The 12,411-nt window shown below is 40.3% G+C and overlaps 1 protein-coding gene across 1 annotated transcript in view; it reads left to right on the top strand.

Annotated features, from left to right (window-relative positions):
* GCLC (glutamate-cysteine ligase catalytic subunit) overlaps positions 1–12,411 on the top strand; it is a 47,706-nt gene that overhangs the window by 862 nt on the left and 34,433 nt on the right. The window lies entirely within an intron of this gene.

Raw genomic sequence — 12,411 nt, forward strand, 5'->3', positions numbered from 1 at the left:
TTCCCCTTCATTCCATAAACACGGATTGGGCGCTGGGAGGGCGTGAGCATGAAAAAGTGACATTAGGTGCTGCGAGTCTTCAACCTAGTGTATCTGCAGACAGGCAACTACCACGATCCACCTTAGAGGCTCAAAATTCGCTTTTGCGGTCAATATGAAAGAGACTAAGTTCCTAGTAGGCCTGCTGCTTTTAGAAATCAGGTCTTCAGGATGTCCACTTCTGCTCTACCTCATGCAGGTCTCTTTTTCTTAAATCTCTCCAACTTCTCATCTCCCCTCCCCTCCAACACACACACTTGATAGCTCTAAATTGAAACCAGTAAATTATGGCTCAGTTTCCTACATGGGGGAGGAACCTTCCCTTTCCTGTTTAGTTCTCAGTGGGAAAGCATTTAGAGTTTCAACATTAGGATTTGCTTGTGTCTTTCCATGGCCTAGGTCCAGCATCTAAACTTTACAAACCAGTGTTCTGCCTAGAGATGAAATGTCTCTAGATTCTCAGTATGTTGAACCATTGTTTATTGGAATGATCTGGAATGCAGCAATGTTAAAACTGTTGGTTTAGTGTCATCTGCCAAAACTTTTTGTGCCTCCCCTTTCTGTTTTTGAAAATTACGTGCGTATGCAGTACACATTAAATGACTTCTTGAGAAGTCCATCTCTGTTTCTCTTGTTTTTAGTTTTTGCCTTAGATGGCTTACCACCTGTGTAAACTGTTTATCTTTTGACCAGTGTTGTTATCACTCTTGGTCTAAGTGCTGAGGTGTTGTTACACCAGTGCAGAATATCTCCTTTCAAAAAGTTAGTTTTTTTTTTTTTTTTTTTTTTAATTTTAAGATTGGGAGATAATTCTGCCTCCTACAGCTGAAGAAATTGTGCTGTTTTAAATTAGGAAAGTATGATGACTAGTAATTCACATTTCTACAAAAAGTGGTTCGTCACTTCTTTGAACAGAAAAAGCACAGCATGTGTTTTGGTGATGATTCTTCAGTTTTACTGTAAAGTTCATAGTTTCTTTACAGCATCTGCCATTTTGTATATTCATTTTTGTATTGTGTGTCACAGGAAAATGTAAGACGAAATAGGGCAGGGACATTATGCTTGTTCACCTCTGTTTTCCTAGGTCCCAGCCTTGTGCCTGGCATCAGGTCCTTGTGGCATGAATGAGTGAGTGAACTACCATTTAAAGTTTACACTGTATGGTAACTAGTCATTCTAGAGCAGTTCAAAATTTGACATTGTTTTGTGCTGCTCCATTTTTTTTTTTTTTTTCTTTTTGAGACGGAATCTTGCTCTGTGCCCAGACTGGAGCGCAATGGCGTGATCTCAGCTCACTGCAACCTGTGCCTCCCGGGTTCAAGCAATTCTCCTGCCTCAGCCTCCTGAGTAGCTGGGATTACAGGTGCCCGCCACCAGGCCCAGCTAATTTTTGTATTTTTAGTAGAGATAGGGTTTCACCATGTTGGTCAGGGCGGTCTCAAGCTCCTGACCTCAGGTAATCCACCTGCCTCGGCCTCCCAAAGTGCTGGGATTACAGGCGTGAGCCAATGTGCCCTGTGCTTCTTTTGACACTTAACTAGGTCTCTCTACAAAGACAGGCAGTTCATGTCTTTGGTAGTCATTGTCCCAGGTAGAACTACATCAACAGGAAATTTGCAGCACAGTTGGAGCACAGCAACTCATTCCGGAAACAATGCCCCACCCCCACCACCCCTTATCCATCTTCATCCCATTTGGTGTATTCCTGCAAGACCCTCCAGGAATCCTTAATCTTACCATTTTAAAAAGGGCCTCTCCTGTTGGCAGGAAGAGCATTTAGAACTACCTATTTTAAGTGACTTTTGTAATTGTTGGGTAAGTTGAAGTGAGAAGAACTGAAGAGTAGAGTCTTGAAGTACGTGTCTCTGCTTTTAACAGGCTTTCATGGAGAGCTTTGCAATAGATTTACCTCCTTCCCACTCCGAAAGATCAAGAGGCTTGGAAAAGAGTGGCAATAATGCAAACTTGTATTATGCATCTATAAAGAGAGAACATTGGATGCAGCATTTTAGCCAGGTCGTAACACTTCTTGAAGAAATTATTCTGAGCAGATCTGTGGAGAATTAGACTTTGATATTGTGTTAAGACTCTAATAATGGCTGGGCGTGGTGGCCTGTAATCCCAACACTTTGGAAGGCCCAGGCAGGAGGATTGCTTGAGCCCAGGAGTTCAAGGCCAGCCTGGGCAATGTAGCGAGACCCCATCTCTACAGAAAATTTAAAAAGTAGTGGCGTGTGCCTGTGGCCCCAACTACTCAGGAGGCTGAGATGGAAGGATCGCTTAAGCCAGGGAATTTGAGGCTGCAGTGAGCCATGCTTGTTCAACTGCACTCTAGCCTGGGTGACAGTGAGACCTTAGCCCCCCACCCCCAAAAAAGATTTGATAACACTGCTCTTACCTTAATATGTGTAAATGATGTTCACTGAAAACTTTCTTTAGTGACTGTTGAGACTTTACCTTCACATTTCTTGTTCCAAATACTCTGTTATAAATACAAAGCTGTACATTGATTTTTTTAAACCTCATTTGAAATGCTGCTTTTACCAGCATTTTACTGTTTTATGATCTATCCTTTCTATTTCCCTAGACTATTTTGTTTTCCACATCTGCCTTTGTTCCCCCCAACCCACTAACATATTGAGGTCTTTTGGAGTGGTGAGTAAACAGAAACTGAGGTAGGAAAGTCATCTTAGATGTAAAACATAACCCGCTGCTCATTTTTTATTATTTTAAATTTGCTTCAGTTATGTCTCTGGGTGGAGTATAGAATTTTTGAGAAGAATAACATTCCTGCCCTGAAGTGTTGATAGTTGCCTGACACAAAGGAAAGAATTAAGATTGTGAAGATGGCCCAGTGATTAAAAAGAATCCCCACCCTACCTTTTCCTCCTGCAATGACACTTCAGTGAAACCTTGGTCTCCCACCAGCTAGTTCTCCCTCCTACCCTTGATCTGGGATGCAGATACTAATTTTCTCTTGTGGAACCTCTCTACATTTCTTTTTTTCTTTTTTTTTTTTGAGATGGAGTCTTGCCCTTGTCACCCAGGCTGGAGTGATCTGGCTCACTGCAACGTCCGCCTCCCAGGGTTCAAGCGATTCTCTTGCCTCAGCCTCCTGAGTAGCTGGGACTACAGGCACCCAACACCACGCCCAGCTAATTTTTGTATTTTTGTATTTTTAGTAGAATTGGGGTTTCACCATGTTGGCCAGGCTGGTCTTGAACTCCTGGCCTCAGGTGATCCACCTGCCTCGGCCTCCCAAAGTGCTGGGATTACAGGCATGAGCCACTGTGCCTGGCCACCTCTCTACATCTCTTATGGGCAAAGAGAAGAAGTGACCTTTTTTTTTTGTGGGTTGAGGTTGGGAGGGTCTCATCATGCCTAAATGTTTGCTGATGCTTCTAACCATTCCTCTAGCATCATCATCATGTCAACGTAATCTAATCACCCTTTTGTAAGATAGAGCATTATTTTTCAGACTGCAGGTCATGATTCAGTAGTGGGTTGACATACATTTAGAAGATTCCAACCAGGACTTGTGTGTGTGTGTGTGTGTGTGTGTGTGGCAAGACACTTAACACAAGATCTACCTCTTTAACAGATTTTTAAGTGCACAAATATAGTATTGTTAACTACAGGGACAATGTTGTACAGATCTCTAGAACTAGTTTTTCTTGCATAATTGAAACCATGCTCACAGATTAGCAGTTCCTCAATTTTCCCCTCCACCCAGTTCCTGGGAACAATTCTGCTTTGTGATTCTATGAGTTTGACTCTTTTTGTACTTGATATAAGTAGAATCAAGCAGTATTTGTCCTTCTGTGACTGATGTATTTCACTTAACATAATGTCCTCAAGGTTCATCTAAATTGTCCCATCCTGCAAGATTTTCTTTTTTTTTTTTTTAGGCTGAATAATATTCCCTTGCTTGTATGTACCACATTTTCTTCATTCTTCTGTCAGTGAACATTTAGTTGTCTCTACATCTTGGCAATGGTGAATAACTTTGATGAACATTGGAGTGCTAATATCTCTTTGCCAACAGGACTTTTTAAAATATTAAATGGGACAGGGTGAAGAATATTAATCTATCATACCATAGTAAGAATATTATGTAGAACTTCTGAGTTATCTTTTGAGGGGGTGTGTGAAGGGTAGGCTTGTGCATTGGATTGCATGTAAATTATTTCTTACAATGGTTCACAGTTGAAGAGTTTGAAGGCCACAGTCTCAGATGTATTTATTCGATGAGGTGAGCCTTGTGAAAAAGAACAGGTTAGCACTAATCTTTGCACATAGTAGGAACTCACTGGTACGCATTCTGAATAGAAGTCTGAAGACAGGTCAGAAGCCTAGCGGCTCAGATGCAAGAGAGCTTGTTTGTGTGCAGAAGCCTTGAGAAATAACTGAGAAACAGGCTGGGCAGATAAAAGTGTGTGTGTGGTAGATAAAAGTGGGTGTGGTGGGTGGTGTGCCACGTGGAGATGAAGAATGGCCCGCAGGACAGAAAGTGGTGTTTTGGATGTGATATGTTTGGCTTTATGGGGATCATATCAAAATGCTGCTTTTTGTTGCTTACTGTTGCACTTACAGAGCCATGGACTTGGATCAAAAAAGACAAACATGAACCAAAAACTTGCCATAGGTATGGTTGGAAGGAGAGGCTGCCACTTTAGAAATGCTCAGCTCTACTTACTAGGATAGTATTTGTCTCTTCACACCAGAAATAACCTTGGATTTGGGGTTCAGCTTGTGTTCTCGTCCAAGGCTGAAGTGGATTGTCTTACAGAGCTGCGTGTGTGCTGGCTTTTTGGAACTCAGGTATGTTCCTGTGAGAAGCTCCAGGATCAGCCTGCAGGTGCCTGTCTCACCTTTACTATGACAGGTCCTAACTCTAGCCACCATTTACTGTGCTGCTTCTGTGGGAAACAGAAATTCCAGTTCTTACGTTCCAGGAAGATACCTATTTTGCCCCAGGATGAGGAGAGATGAGGGGGATATTCCTGGGTGCCCTGTTGCCTGCCGATAATACAAACAAGTAAGCACTTCCGCACAGTTCACACGCAGCTTTTCAGATATGGGTTTTGTTTGTAACTTAGGCACATTAAAAGACAGATCTGGGAAATCTATGATGTAAATGTAATAAATATGACTCCTGATTTTTTGCTAATCACTCCAATGTTAGTTGCCCACCAGACCTTTTCAGCTACTTAGCAGCAGACGTATCATCAGAATTGAAATCTGTCTGACTCCAGGTCCAGTCCTTAAACATTTTACCAGGTTTTGGGTTATTCACAGTCGTGAATTTCATTGAATTTCCTTTTGCGGACTTCAAACTGTATAGGTTGTACAGGGTCAGAAAACAACATTTAAAACTTAGACTTCTTCTAAGTTTGTAACCCAGTGCAGTGGCTCTTGAAGGCAAAAAGGTAAATTATCTTCTAGTTAGCAGAAAAGTCCATGTGAACTTTGAGGGGAAAATGCAATGTATCCTTAATCTTTATGAGCATGTTCTTATGTATAAAACAGAAATGGGATTTATTAAGGGCTGATATATCATCCATTGAGTTTGAACTTCCAATTTACCTATGCTGGGTTCAGAATGCTGAAGTGCCTATTTAGAAAATGCATAGCTTGCCCCGCATGGTGGCTTGTGCCTATAATCCCAGCTACTCGGGAGGCTGAGGTGGAAGGATTGCTGGAGCCCAGGAGTTCATGGCTGCAGTGAGCCATGATCATGCCACTACTGCACTTTAGCCTGGGTGACAGAGTGGGACCCCATCTCTTTAAAACAAAAAAAGAAAGAAAATGCCTAGCTTATGAATGAATACGCTTATGATCCTATTTAAAAATACAGTCTTGAGCAATAAATCTAGAATGGACAAAAGCACAATTATTTGAGTCAAATTGAAGGTTCTCTATAGCTTTGGGCAAGTTGCTTACTCTCTCAAACTGTCATCTATTAAATGGGGACAATACTACCTTCCTTACAGGGTTATTGAGATTAAAAGAGGTAATATTAGCGAGATGGTTTGCAGGTGCCTAGCCTGTTAAGTAAAAACTCATCAATAGCCTAAACCATTTACTTAGAAAATTTAAAACATCCAGTATATCTTATTTAAATAGCTGTGGTCACTGGGGAATGAAACATTCCACATATGTAGGGTTTTTTTGTTTGTTTGTTTTTTACAGTTAAGTGAAACTTGCTTGTTCAGATAAATTCCATTAACAATAATTTTTTATCATATTTATTTCCTTTTTTAAAAATATTATTTATTTATTTATTTTCAAGACAGGGTCTTGCTCTGTCACCCAGGCTGGAGTGCAGTGACACCATCACAGTGTACTGCAGCCTCAGCCTCCCGGGCTCAAGCGATTTTGATCGTATTTCTAAGTTGCTCTTCAAAAATGCATTCACACAGGCTAGGCTTCTTAAAATAAGATATAGAGCACAAATTAATTATTTTTTAATAGGCATGACAAAGATTCAGGTCTCTTCTATAGGTCATAGCGTATTCTGTAGCACAAAAAGCAAAGTTGTCGCATCTATCTTTTTTAGCTGTCACTGGACATTGATTCAACAGCATTTATTGTCCATTAACCCCTACCCACCCCCCAGAAGTTTCCTTGTGCCCTTTGCACATGCGTGCATGTGTGTATGCTAGAGAGAGAGAGGGAGAGCACTTCAGTTGATGCTGGTTTTTCTTCAGACACCACCTTTGAGAAACTGCGTTAAAGAATGTGTGGTCATTAATTAGATGAAGGGGAGAAAGGAAGGCATTATTGTCAAAAGAACAGTGTAACAAAGGAGGAAAGGTGAGAAATACCATTGGATAGTATGTGAAGGTTATTGTGCAGTTTGGTGGTGTAAACACAGTGAATAGGTTTAGCCAGCTTGTAGAGGTCTTTGTCTAGTTCTCGATAAGTAGAGGTTATGTTGTACTTTAAAAACATGAGAAGAGTAGACTGGAAAAAAAAGTGTATTAGTCTTCTATACCTATCTCCTACAGAAAAATCCTTTAAGGCTTACCAGTTACTATGACCTACCATATCACTGTTGAATTCCTGCATGTTAAGACCCTACTGTCTTAGAAGTATGGCATTAGCAGATATACTCATTGATTGGTACTGTTCGTAGTTTCATTTTGAAGCATAAACCTGAGTAACATTCAGTAAGACTCTGCATGTTCAGAAAAGATGTCACAATATTAACTGAGCCTCTAACATCACTATTTATGTTTCTGAACATTTTTACATACTGTCAAGGCATGTGAATATATTATTGAAGTTAGAAAACTGTATATGAAGCATTACTGATGTTGCTGGTATTATTGGAAGGACCATATCTTAATGAGCTTGCTAATTAGTACTCTGTTTCTACATTTCATGATATAATCAGGTGTTTCAAAAAAAATTTTTAACAGCTTTATTGAGTTATAAAGTTAACTGCACATATTTAAAATGTACAATTTGGTAAGTTTAGACATATGTATACATCATAAAATCACCTCTGATAATAAATATATTCATTACCTCCAAAAATGTCATCATGCCCCTTTGGTAATTTCTTCCTCTCTCCATCCCATGCAACTGATTTGCTTTCTGTTACTGTAGTTTGCATTTTCTAGATTTTCATATCCAGGAAATCATAGTTTGCATTTGATATCTAGTTTCATATATCTAGGAAATCATACAGCATATACTCTTTTGGTCTGGCTTCTTTGGTTCTACATAAATACTTTGAGATCCATGCATGTTACATGCGTCAGTAGTTCATTCCTTTTCATTGCTGAGTAATATTTCATTCCATGGATATACCAGTTTGTTTATGCATTCACCATTTGTGTTGCATTCAGTTTTTCACTATTATAAAAAAATCATATGAACATTAACATACAAGTTTGTATGTATGGACTAATGTTTTTCTTCATCTTATTACCCTTGGAGTGGTGTGTGTGAACTTTTTAAGGAAACTATAATACCAGACTTTTCCAGGATGGTTGTACCGTTTTGCATTCTCACTAGCGAGTATGCCAGTTCAGTTCATCCACATTCTTGTTAACACTGGTATGGGCAGTAGTCTCTTTAATTTTAGCTATTCTAATAGGAGTGTGGTGGTACGTTATTGTATTTTTAATTTGCATCTACCTGAAGATCAGTGATGTTGAGTATCTTTTCATGTGCCGATTTGTCTCGTGTGTATCTTTTTTTGTGAAGTGTGTTGAAATCATTTGTCTGTTTTAAAACTATTGAGTTTTGAGCATTTCTATATTTTCGATATAAGTCTTATCAGACACATGCTTTGCAAACTTTGCAAATATTTCCTCTCAGTCTGTTTTCATTCTTGTTTTTTATTGTTTTTTGTTTTGTTTTGTTTTGTTTTTTGAGACAGAGTCTCACTCTGTGGCCCAGGCTATAGTGCAGTGGCATGATCTCAGCTCACTGCAACCTCCACCTTCCAGGTTCAAGCGATTCTCCTGCCTCAGCTTCCCAAGTAGCTGGGATTACAGGCATGCGCCACGACGCCTGGCTAATTTTGTGTTTTTAGTAGAGGTGAGGTTTCACCATGTTGGCCAGGCTGGTCTCGAACTCCTGAGCTCAGGCAATCCGCCTGCCTTGGCCTTCCAAAGTGCTGGGATTACAGTCGTAAGCCACCGCACCTGGCCTTATTTATATTTTTAAGAGATGAGGTTTTGCTGTGTTGCCTAGGCTGCCCTAGAACTCTTGGGCTCAAACAAACCTCTGCCTCAGCCTCACAAGTAGCTGGGACTTAGAGGCATGTGCCACTGCACCTGGCTAATGGCATACTCTTTTGATTGCTGTGTCTTTATAATAAGCCATGAGATCACGTAGTATTAGCCCTCTAGCTTTATTCTTTTTCAACTGGTTTGACTCTTCTGGATATTTTGATTTTCCAAATTTCCACGTGAATTTTAGAACCAGATTGGCAATTTCTACTTAAAAACAAACAAAAACGCTACTGGGGTTTTTTATTGGGACTCCATTGAATCTATAGCTCAGTCTGGGGAGAATTGACATCTTAACAATATTGATCAAGTCTTTGAGTATATGAATATCTCTCCACTCTACTTACATCTTTAATTTCTCCCAGCAGTGTTTTGTAGTTTTTCAGTATAGGTCTTTCACGTCTTTTTTGTTATCCCTGAATGTTTCTTATGTTTCAGTTCTATTGTAAATGATTTCCCCAGACCTTCACCTCCATCTCTTCCACCCAGGGAGTCCACTGGGCTCTACTTTACCTTCCTGCCCATGACCTGGAGCCTCTCCCCAGGCAGTAAGTGGGGGAAATTGTAGAGCCCACTCATTTTCCCCTATATCTCAGGGATCCTTTCTTATCTGATATGCAGTGCCTTGAAAAGTATTCTTTCATATATTTTCTCTTCCTCTCTCTTTATTTATTTTTGTTGTTGTTTTCCACTTTTCTGTCCTTCTAGCTTTGCTCTCCTTTGTCTGTAAACTTTGTGCAAAGCTGGCTATCATTGTGATTTATAAGATACCTGCCATCACCCAAGATTTAGCCAAGTTTTTAAAAGGTCAGGATTTTCTTTGCTCTTAAGCTATAGTTTTCATCATTTAGTATCTCTGTTATCATCCTGTGACTGGATATTTGGTTAAAGCACAATTATTTTGAAAGTTGACATACATTTTATGAATGGGCTTTAGTCTGAAGATAAGAGTCTAAGACCTGGGGTCATCCCAGGTTGTGTGAGCTTAGAAAACAGAGCTTAAGACTGAGCATGGTGGTTCACTCCTGTAATCCCAGCACTTTGGGAGGCCGAGGCAGGTGGATCACTTGAGGTCAGGAGTTTGAGACCAACCTGACCAACATGGTGAAACCCCGTCTCTACTGAAAATACAGAATTAGCCGGGAGTGGTGGCACACGCCTGTAATCCCAGCTACCGTGGAGGCTGGGGCAGGAAAATCGCAAGAACCCAGGAGGCAGAGGTTGCAGTGAGCTGAGATCGCACCATTGCACTCCAGCCTGGGCGACAAGAGTGAAACTCCGTCTCAAAAAAGAAAAGAAGAAGAAAACAGAACTTAAATTCTTTGGACCACAATTTCCTCATCTGTAAGACTAATTAAAAAACCCTATCATTTCGTGTTTTGAATTGCATGTTTATATATATACATTCTTTTAGTTGTATTTTTTAACAATTTTTAATTGTTTCAGAATACTTTAACACTTAATACTCTGTAACTTATGAAAATCGGTACATTCTACCAGAAGTGATAGAATTCATTGCCCTGCAACCTTTCAGGTTTTAGCATTTTCTTTGATATTACATACTTTACCGTCACCTGAAAAAGTAATCTTAATTATAAAGCCACAGATATTAATTTCCTAGAAATTTGGTATGGGAGTTAGAAGTATTGCTGTGTGTAGGCAGAATGATGGCAGGCTTTCAAGAGGTGGGGAAGGACAAGAAGCCTCTGGATTTGCCATTTGGGCAGGTACTGGGGGCATCTGGCAACACCATATCTGAACATATTAAGGATTTGGGAGAATAGCAGAAGTTGGTGTCAGACCAAAATAAATGCCACAAAGCCCCCATGCATGTTTTTACATTTCATATGATCCTTGAAATCCTGATTATAATTTTTAGAAGGAGACAGGCTTGCACTGGGACAGCATATGAATTTGGGTCACTTTGGTAGTATCTCTGTGACTTAGTTATCACTGGTGTGTAGTGAAACTGAACGAGCGATGACTTAATCTCCACTTAATGGTTATGTTTCTCAGACATGGTTTAAAAAGACAAAGAAGAATGTAATGAGCCTCAGACTTATAGCCAAAAGAGTTCATTTTTGATACACATTTATTGGCACTTGGAAAGTTTGGTTATCTGGGTTGGTATGTCCTGAGCGGCATACCATAGAAACCTGAGCGACTGAGTTTCTATGGCTAAGGTTCTGCTCTGATGGATGATCTCTAAGGAACTTTCTGTATTAGATTTTTGTGTCTGTTTTATGGTTAGAGTTTAGTAGTTGAACTTATTTCCACAATAATACTACAAAAGAGCCCCCAAAAGAGATGTTCCTAGTTACATAAATGCTCTTACAGACCCCTGTCATCTTTGTCCCCTCCACCGAGATTCTGTTTTAGGCCTTTGGATTCAGTTAACTCCTTTTGAAGTGGATGGTGACTTAGCAGAATTCAGACTGTAAGGTGAGCGACTTCATGACGCTTTTCCAGGAAACTAGTAAAAATCTGGGCTGTAAGTCTGCTCTATTCAGATTAACTGCTGGCAGGGGCCCAAAGCCTCACAGAGATAGAAAAGGTCATAGAAGCTGCTGTTTTCTAGCAGACTTTTCAGCAGTCCTGCCTGAGCTAAGCAGAGTAGAACCCTGGCCTGTCAGTGTGTTAAGTTGTGTCTAGGGGTTACCATCTGTTGGCTCCACTACTCAAATAGAGCAAGAACTGGGAAGTAAACAAAAACTTTATTCCTGGAAGCATATTTGACGCCTGTATGCAGATCACTTTATACATAGTTCCTGTAAACTTGGTCTAGTTTCTCAGCTCAGGATGTACTGCAAGAAATTGAGGCAGAAATGAGAGGGACCAGTCGGGAGAGCAGCTGCCCAAAACAGGTCCAGATGTGGCCTTCCTGATGTGCCCCCAAGAGCCCTGCTCTGTTATAGCTGTAGTTAAAGAAATGAAATTGCCAAAAACATCCGAAGTCCTAATAAAAAGTGAAAGTATATTTAGTATCTTCCTGTTGATAGCAGAAGGGGATGTAGTCAATTTTAGAAAGATTTCCACTCCTGTATATGTAAACTTTTTAAAGAAAACATATGCTCTAAAGGGGTAAGTTTTGGGTAATAAAATTAATTTGAATAAAATGAATGTTCTGTGTTTGATGAGTAAAAGAAAAACGGATGGTCTTATACTAAGAGTTTCTGGAAGACTTTAATTTCAAAACAGTAGTTTAGAACTGGCAGGGACATTGGGTTTTCTCTTATTTTCAGATTGTTTAAAAGCCAAAGACTACAACACATTCTGAGTGGCTATCATTAGGGAAAATTAAGGCTGCTCTGCGCAGGATAAATACCTTGTACAACTTTAGGAGGCACCAGGGTGGGTAGCACCTCTTGAGAGTGGAAAGGGGAAGGAGTTACCGTGCTGGGGGTTCAGCAAAGGTCTCTGTGAAGGAGCGGTGCTTGACTTGAAGCACACAAGAGCCAGCTCTTTGAAGTACTGAGGTAAAATCTTCCAGGCAGAGGGAACAAAAGTGTTTCAAAGGCCTGGAAGTGATTGTTGTGGAGACAGAAAAGGCCGGTGTAGCTGCAACATGGTGTGGGGTTTGGAGGCTGAGAAGATTGGTCGTAATGCTCTTTAGGAGGGATGTTGA

The sequence above is a fragment of the Rhinopithecus bieti genome, unplaced genomic scaffold (assembly GCF_001698545.2).
Source record: "Rhinopithecus bieti isolate Rb0 unplaced genomic scaffold, ASM169854v2 scaffold_1304, whole genome shotgun sequence".
Taxonomy (NCBI): Eukaryota; Metazoa; Chordata; class Mammalia; order Primates; family Cercopithecidae; genus Rhinopithecus; species Rhinopithecus bieti.